General features: G+C 37.0%; 1 non-coding gene across 1 annotated transcript; it reads left to right on the top strand.

Moving 5' to 3' along the window:
- Nucleotides 1-2,443: 2,443 nt before the first annotated feature.
- trnap-cgg (transfer RNA proline (anticodon CGG)) lies at nucleotides 2,444-2,515 on the top strand. Its single transcript has one exon. It is a non-coding gene; the product is annotated as a tRNA-Pro (tRNA).
- Nucleotides 2,516-7,395: the final 4,880 nt, after the last annotated feature.

The raw sequence follows: 7,395 nt of genomic DNA, 5'->3' as shown, positions 1-7,395 counted from the left end.
ATACAGTGGTGCGACATAACAGTCAATAATACAAAAAGTTTCCACTAAGCTTTTAAAGCTCTGAGCAATCACACAAAGTCTGGGAGAATCACTTGGAACAACAGTGAGCAACATCAATCATGTGTGTGGCACCTAAATCATTATCAAACCTGTCCAAAACCTGAGATCAAATCTAGTTACATTCTGCTGGCTTTGCAGCAACACTGGTTGGCTTTTCAAATCTTGATAAATTGGATATTGTCATATTAGCAAAGTTGCACAGGCCACACGCGTCAGTTGTTTTTATAACAACTGTATATGAGCTCTCCGTTTAAAAAAAATATGTCTTTTGTTACATATTATTAAAATTTGGGGGATTTATTTTGTTGTTTGCACAATACGTAACTGTATCTAATCACACTCTTTCAGTGGAAGTACAATGTTGGCAATAAGATTGACCGTTACATTCAAATGAATTGCAAATTATTTAAATTTAACACAAGAGCGATCAAAGAGAGCCCCCAAAACTTTCTCTTTTCCTGCTTTTTCTTCTTTTTTAATTTTTACCCTTCTTTTATTTTTTTATGTTTCAGTTTCATTTATCGTAGCTTTTTGATATATATATATATATATATATATATATATATATATATATATATATATATATATATATATATATATATATACCAAGGGTTGGGTAGGGTTACTTTAACTGGATTACTTTCAATTACTTTTGGATTATTCCAATACCAAATATGCTAATAAAAGACAAAATAAACTAAATATGAATAAAAATATGACTCACAACACGTGGTAAGCTTTCTCTCCTAGCTTTAATCTCTTTGATCTCTGGTAAAACTAACATAAAATGCGACAGAAACAAAATGAAAATAAATCCAAACAGCTTGCCAACATCATTTTTGCCGTTCCATGTATTCCGTTACTCCCCAAGCCTGCACAAAATTTAGTAATTTTATTCATATTTAGTTTCCCAATATACCCTACAAGAATCCAAACCTCATAAGAATCCACAGAGCACCTGTTGATGATCAGCATTTATTTGCACTCTTCTGACATTCCTCAGAGACCGATTTTATATATTTTCAATGTAACGAGCCACTAAGGCTATTAGCTGTTGCATCGCGCCGTCGTTTGTTTTGCCTATAACAGTCGTGCACACACTGCCTGCGAACTCTGCCTTGCCTTTATTGGCTTGGGTCAATAAAACTTGCCTCTTGGGACAGAAAAATCACGCATATGGTCGTGGTTTTCTTTAATTGTAGGATGAAAGTGGTGAAAGTAAGGAAAGGAATGTTTTAAATACAGTCCAAAGAGAGTTGCCGGACACAACCGAATGTTTGATCTTACATTACACATAGTCCAGCGTTTTTCATAGCATCAGCAAGTTAAATATATATATATATATATATATAAATATATATATATATATATATATATATATATATATATATATATATATATATATATATATATATATATATATATATATATATATATATATATATATATATATATATATATATATATATATATATATATATATATATATATATATATATGAGGGTTGGGTCATCCATCATACAGCAACACGAACAAAAATTATATACAATGGACATACCCATGCATATGTTTGGACATCAAGCAAAAATTGTGTGATAAGCCTCCATCTTTTCGCGAATTGATCTAGTTTCAGTTGAAGTCTTGCAGTGATTTTTTTCCATAATGTACAATTGTTCTAATTTTTCTCTCCATTGTTTTATGTTAGGAGGTTGTGGTTTCAGCCATGAAGCTGTGATCATTTTCTTTGATATCAGAAGCATAATCTTTAATACATATATATGTTGACCAGTCAATAACTCCTCTGGCAAAATTCCTAATACATAGGTCACTGGGTCCAACCGCAACTCCCAAACAATAATTTATTTTATCTTTGTCTGAATACTTCTCCAGAAATTTGATATTACAAGGCAATTCCAGAAAATATATGTGAAATCTCCGACCCTCCCACAGTTACGCCAACATAGTTTGGACGTATTTTTATATTTTGTATTGATAGAGTAGTGTATAGAAGTATCGCATTTTTACTTTGCATTCAAACTCCCTCCATGTCAGCCTGCTGGTTACTTTGTGTCCCTCTTTCATAGTTTTCTCCCATTTGTCGTCTTTTATCACTACATTAGCTTCTTGTTTCCATTTTCCTTAACTACCATCTCATCATTACTGAGATCTTTTTGCAGAGCTTTATACAATTTTGAGATAACTCCCTTTATTGATTGTCCTTTTGAGTATGATATTAATAATTCCTCAACTTTAGTTGGCTCCTTACATATTTTCCCCCATTCATCATGTTTCTGGAGGTAATGCCTGAGTTGCAAATATTTGTAAAAATCATTTCTAGGTCGGTAAAATTCTTGTTGGAGTTATTCAAATAATTGTGAACAGTGGCTTGTTGGTCTAGAGGTATGATTCTCGCTTCGGGTGTGAGAGGTCCTGGGTTCAATTCCCAGACAAGCCCTGTTATCAGCAATTAAGTCAAATTTTGACATACACCACCTTTTACATTTGTATGCCCCGTTTTTGTTTTGAATAACGTTCACACGATGGCGACAAAATATCATCGGAAGTAAAAAAAAAACAGTGGATAGCATTGTGTAATCACTTGCAAATCTGTAGTGCAATTCAAAATGACAGAATGATTCCTTTAAAAATAATTATTTTACAGTACTGAAAGTATTTGGAAAAAAATACACTTATGAAATACATTAATGTAATATGTTAAACAAATGCTTGTGCCTGAAAATAGTTTGTTGTTTGGTTTTAATGTATACAGTGCATCCGGAAAGTAATCACAGCGCTTCACTTTTTCCACATTTTGTTATGTTACAGCCTCATTCCAAATTGTATTAATTTAATTTCTTATCTCAAAATTCTACACAAAATACTCCATTATGACAATGTGAAAAAGTTTTTTTTTTTACCTTTTTTTGAATTTATTAAAAATAGAAAACTAAGAAATCACATTTACATAAGTATTCACAGCCTTTGCTTAATACTTTGTTCATCCACCTTTGGCAGCAAATACAGCCTCAAGTCTTTTTGAATATGATCTCACAAGTTTAGCACACCTATCTTTAGGCAGTTTAAGTCTCAAGCTCAATCAGGTTGGATGGGAGACGTTTGTGGACAGCCATTTTTAGATCTCTCCAGAGATGTGCGATCGGATTCAAGTCTGGACTCTGTCTGGGCCACTCCAGGACATTCACGGAGTGGTTCTGAAGCCAATCTTTTGAGATCTTGGCTGTGTGCTTTGGGTCGTTGTCCTGCTGAAAAATGAACCTTCGCCCCAGCTTGAGGTCAAGAGCGCTCTGGAGCAGGTTTTCATCCAGGATATCTCTATATTTTGCTGCATTCATTTTTCCTTCTATCCTGACAAGTCTGCCAGTTCCTGCTGCTGAAAAACATCCCCACAGCATGATGCTGCCACCACCATGCTTCACTGTAGGGATGGTATTGGCCTGGTGATGAGCGGTGACTGGTTTCCTCCAAACATGGCGCCTGGCATTCACACCATTCAATCATTGTCTCATCAGACCAGAGAATTTTGTTTTCTCATGGTCTGAGAGTCATTCAGGTGCTTTTTGGCAAATTCCATGTTCCTTTTACTAAGGAGTGGCCTTCGTCTGGCCACTCTACCATACAGGCCTGATTGGTGGATTGCTGCAGAGATGGTTGTCCTTCTGGAAGGCTCTCCTCTCTCCACAGAGGAATGCTGGAGCTCTGACAGAGTGACCATCGGGTTCTTGGTCACCTCCCTGACTAAGGCCCTTCTTCCCTGATCGCTCAGTTTAGAAGGCCGGCCAGCTCTAGGAAGAGTACTGGTGGTTCCAAATGTCTTCCATTTACGAATAATGGAGGCCACTGTGCTCATTGGGACCTTCAAAGCAGCAGAAATTTTCTGTATCCTTCCCCAGATTTGTGCCTCAAGACAATCCTGTCTCGCAGGTCTACAGACAGTTCTTTTGACTTCATGCTTGGTGTTTGTGCTCTGACATGCACACTCAACTGTGGGACCTTATGTAGACAGATGTGTGCCCTTCCAAATCATGTCCAATCAACTGAATTTACTGCAGGTGGACTCCAATTAAGCTGTAGAAAGATCTCAAGGATGATCAGTGGAAAAAATATGCACCTGAGCTCGATTTTGAGCTTCATGGCAAAGGCTGTGAATACTTATGTAAATGTGATTTCTTAGTTTTCTATTTTTAATCAATTCAAAAAAGTAAAAAAAAAACGTTTTCACATTTTCATAATGGAGTATTTTGTGTAGAATTTTGAGATAAGAAATTAAATTAATACAATTTGGAATGAGGCTGTAACATAACAAAATGTGGAAAAAGTGAAGCGCTGTGAATACTTTCCGGATGCACTGTAATAGTTTTTTAAAATAAATAAATGAATACTAGTTTGTACTGTTAAATTTTTTGGTTCGTTTTTGGAAAATGTTGGATAACTGCACATATACGTGCGTGTGTGTTTGTACACAAAGTAAGATCTAAAATTAGCAAAACTATATATATAAAACAGATAAGAAAATGTGTCATTATATTTCTTGTTTTACTGTATTTTTCTCTCTCAATGTACTCAGTAACGATGACAAAATGACAATCTTCTGTCTTCCAGTTCAATTCATCTGTGCTGCTCCTTAATCTCCCCCATCCTGTGAGATGCTGCCTTTCTCTCCTCCAGATGGCCGTGTGTGTTCTCAACACTGACTGTACAGGGAATCCTCAATGGTCCCTGGCAACTGGGGAAAACCATGCCTTGCCTCTTTTTTCAGTGTTGTCACTTAGCAGGTTTCTGTACTTGACGTGCTTCCTATAAAATGGCTTCTTCCTCTTATCGGACTGTAAATATAACGAGGATTTTGTTCAGCTCGTCAGATCACAGTAAGTGGGGCTGGGCGTATGGATGCAAATATTGATACTAAACGAGTACTGCGACACAGGATGATCCTTTATCATCAAGTACTAGGATCAGATCGATACTATTATACTTAATTAATTAATGATCATGAAATTCCCAAGCAAAGTGTATCGATAATATTTAGTGAAATAAGAAAACCGTAATATTTTTTTAAATAACCATGATATTTAAATCTGCACTTTTTTAAACAAATTAAGCTAAATCTTATATATGTAAATAGGTAAATGAAGTCATATGCATTACGCAGTTAATTTTGGTTGTCTTTAAAGTGTTTTTATTGTGATACAAATAGTTTTGGATCGCAAACTATTATTTTGGATAAAATAAAACCTACAAGGAGCATGGCGGTTGTATATTTAGCACAGTTTTAAGGTCATGGGATCAAATCCAGCTACCAGCTTTTCTGTGCGGAGTTTGTGTGTTCTCCTTGTACTTGCCTGGGTTTCCTCTGGGCACTCCCACATTCCAAAAACATGCATTTCAGGTTAATTGGCTCTTCCAAATTGTCCCTAGGTGTCAATGAGCGAGTGAATTGTCTGTCTCTGTTTGCCCTGCGACTGGCCGCCAACCAGTTCCCGGCGTTTCCTGCCCACTGCCCGAAGATGTCTGGGATGGGCTCCATTTACTGTCTCCTACTGGTAAAAAAAAGTCAAGTCACATTCATTTGTGTAGCCCTTAATCACAAAATGTCTCAAAAGACTGCGTAAGCCACATTTTCACCACCCCCTGATGTGTAACCGGCATTCTGATCACATTATCAAGCAAAAATATAAGAACTACCGTGTAAACATGCATTTTTTAAGATTGAGAAAATGAACATGATTTTTTTACTTTACATAAAATGAGCCTCACCTGATTCATTTTCTAAAATGTTGCGACTAAGGGTACCCAAAAACATGAAAAATGCTGTTAAAAAAAAGAGGAATAAAATGGTGGGTTTGCGTCACTTTTAGTCTCTGGAGTTGGTATTATTCATTGTGCTTTTTAGCACTCATTTTTAACACTACACCATACAGCGACATCTAGTGGTCAAATAATACACACTCTCCTTTTAATAATAAAGAATAAAGATGTAGCTATGAATGTCGTTTTTGAGAGAAACACATTATGCAGATGTGTTGACTATGGAAAAAAAATAACTCAAAGGCAATCTATATTGGACAACTCGAGCCCATCAACATTTCTAGCATGAGCGTGCCCTCAGGCTAAGAACACATTTAAATGCAGCTGTTGTGGAACAGTTTGTACTATTGCAACGTGAAACGCTTGAGCGTCATATAAAATCACAAAGCAGAGAGGGAAGGTATTTCAGATGTCACGGAGCAATATTTCAGATTCAATTCCTGCGATATGACAGGCATAATTAAATGTGTCCATTCTCACTGCAAAACAAATACCCTCGGAGTGGTTAAAAACTTACTTTAAGTGTGTGCCTGTCGTCCTTTGGAACCGTCCTTGCTCGCAATCTAAATATCTTAACTATTTTTGGATCATCAATGTGAGGCAAAACAAAAAAAAGTTCCTGGTTTTCCTTTTACTTTTGTGGATTTAGTATACTGTATTGTACTCCAGCTTGCCTCTGCCAAAAACAGCTACATCAAGAAGTTTGACAACATGTACAGACGCTCCCCTACTTACGAACATTCTAATTACATTTTTTCAGGATGTCGAAAAATATCTGGACATTTTTGTAAGTTAGATTTTGTATTGTGTGCACCTTTTTCTGAGTACAGGACAGTACTGTAGTGCTTCTTTCCAACGCTACCGGCGTGTGGTGGCGCTGTGAGAGGTCACCCAGCATCCACCTCGGAGAAAAAAATCCAGCTTCTTCTTCCTGTCACAGTCCCAATTCGTGTGTAAACATACTGTCCTGTATCTCCAGCGCGATAAGCACTTTGACATTTTTATTGTTTAATATCTTGTGCATCCATTCAACATGGTTGGTGTAATGTGTAAAGAATAGGCGAGCCGTTTCATTTGAAATGAAAGTGGAATAAGAAAGCTTGATGCGGTTAAGAAAATGGTTGTATTGCTTTTTTTTCGGCCACTTTCTACCACGGAGAAGGAAGTCGCCTAACTCCTGAAGCTCATCTTCCGAAAGTAAGTTAAACTTAACTTTATCTATCTTTATAGTGTCAGGACCAGAATGGAGACAGGACCCACTTGCGTTACGTTTCTTTCGGTTTTATTGGGAAGAAAGGAAAGGATTTCACACACGATCCGGTGATTGCTGGTCGCGGGAAGCAGGTCACTCTGAACTCGCAAGTGGCACTTCCGTGGCGAGCGATAGAGGTGTCGGGAACCGAAAAAACGGGTCAGTAGCCGGGACAGGAGAGAGCAAAAACGTGGTCAGGATCAGCAACAAGTCGAAAGCCAGGCCAGGGGAGTAGACGTGGTCAAGATAAAAAAAAC

The sequence above is a fragment of the Urocampus carinirostris genome, chromosome 10, assembly GCF_059441175.1.
Source record: "Urocampus carinirostris isolate Australia breed hairy pipefish chromosome 10, RoL_Ucar_1.0, whole genome shotgun sequence".
Taxonomy (NCBI): domain Eukaryota; kingdom Metazoa; phylum Chordata; class Actinopteri; order Syngnathiformes; family Syngnathidae; genus Urocampus; species Urocampus carinirostris.
The sequence above is the reverse complement of the archived record's forward strand: the minus strand, read 5'-3'. Positions and strand labels throughout refer to the sequence as shown.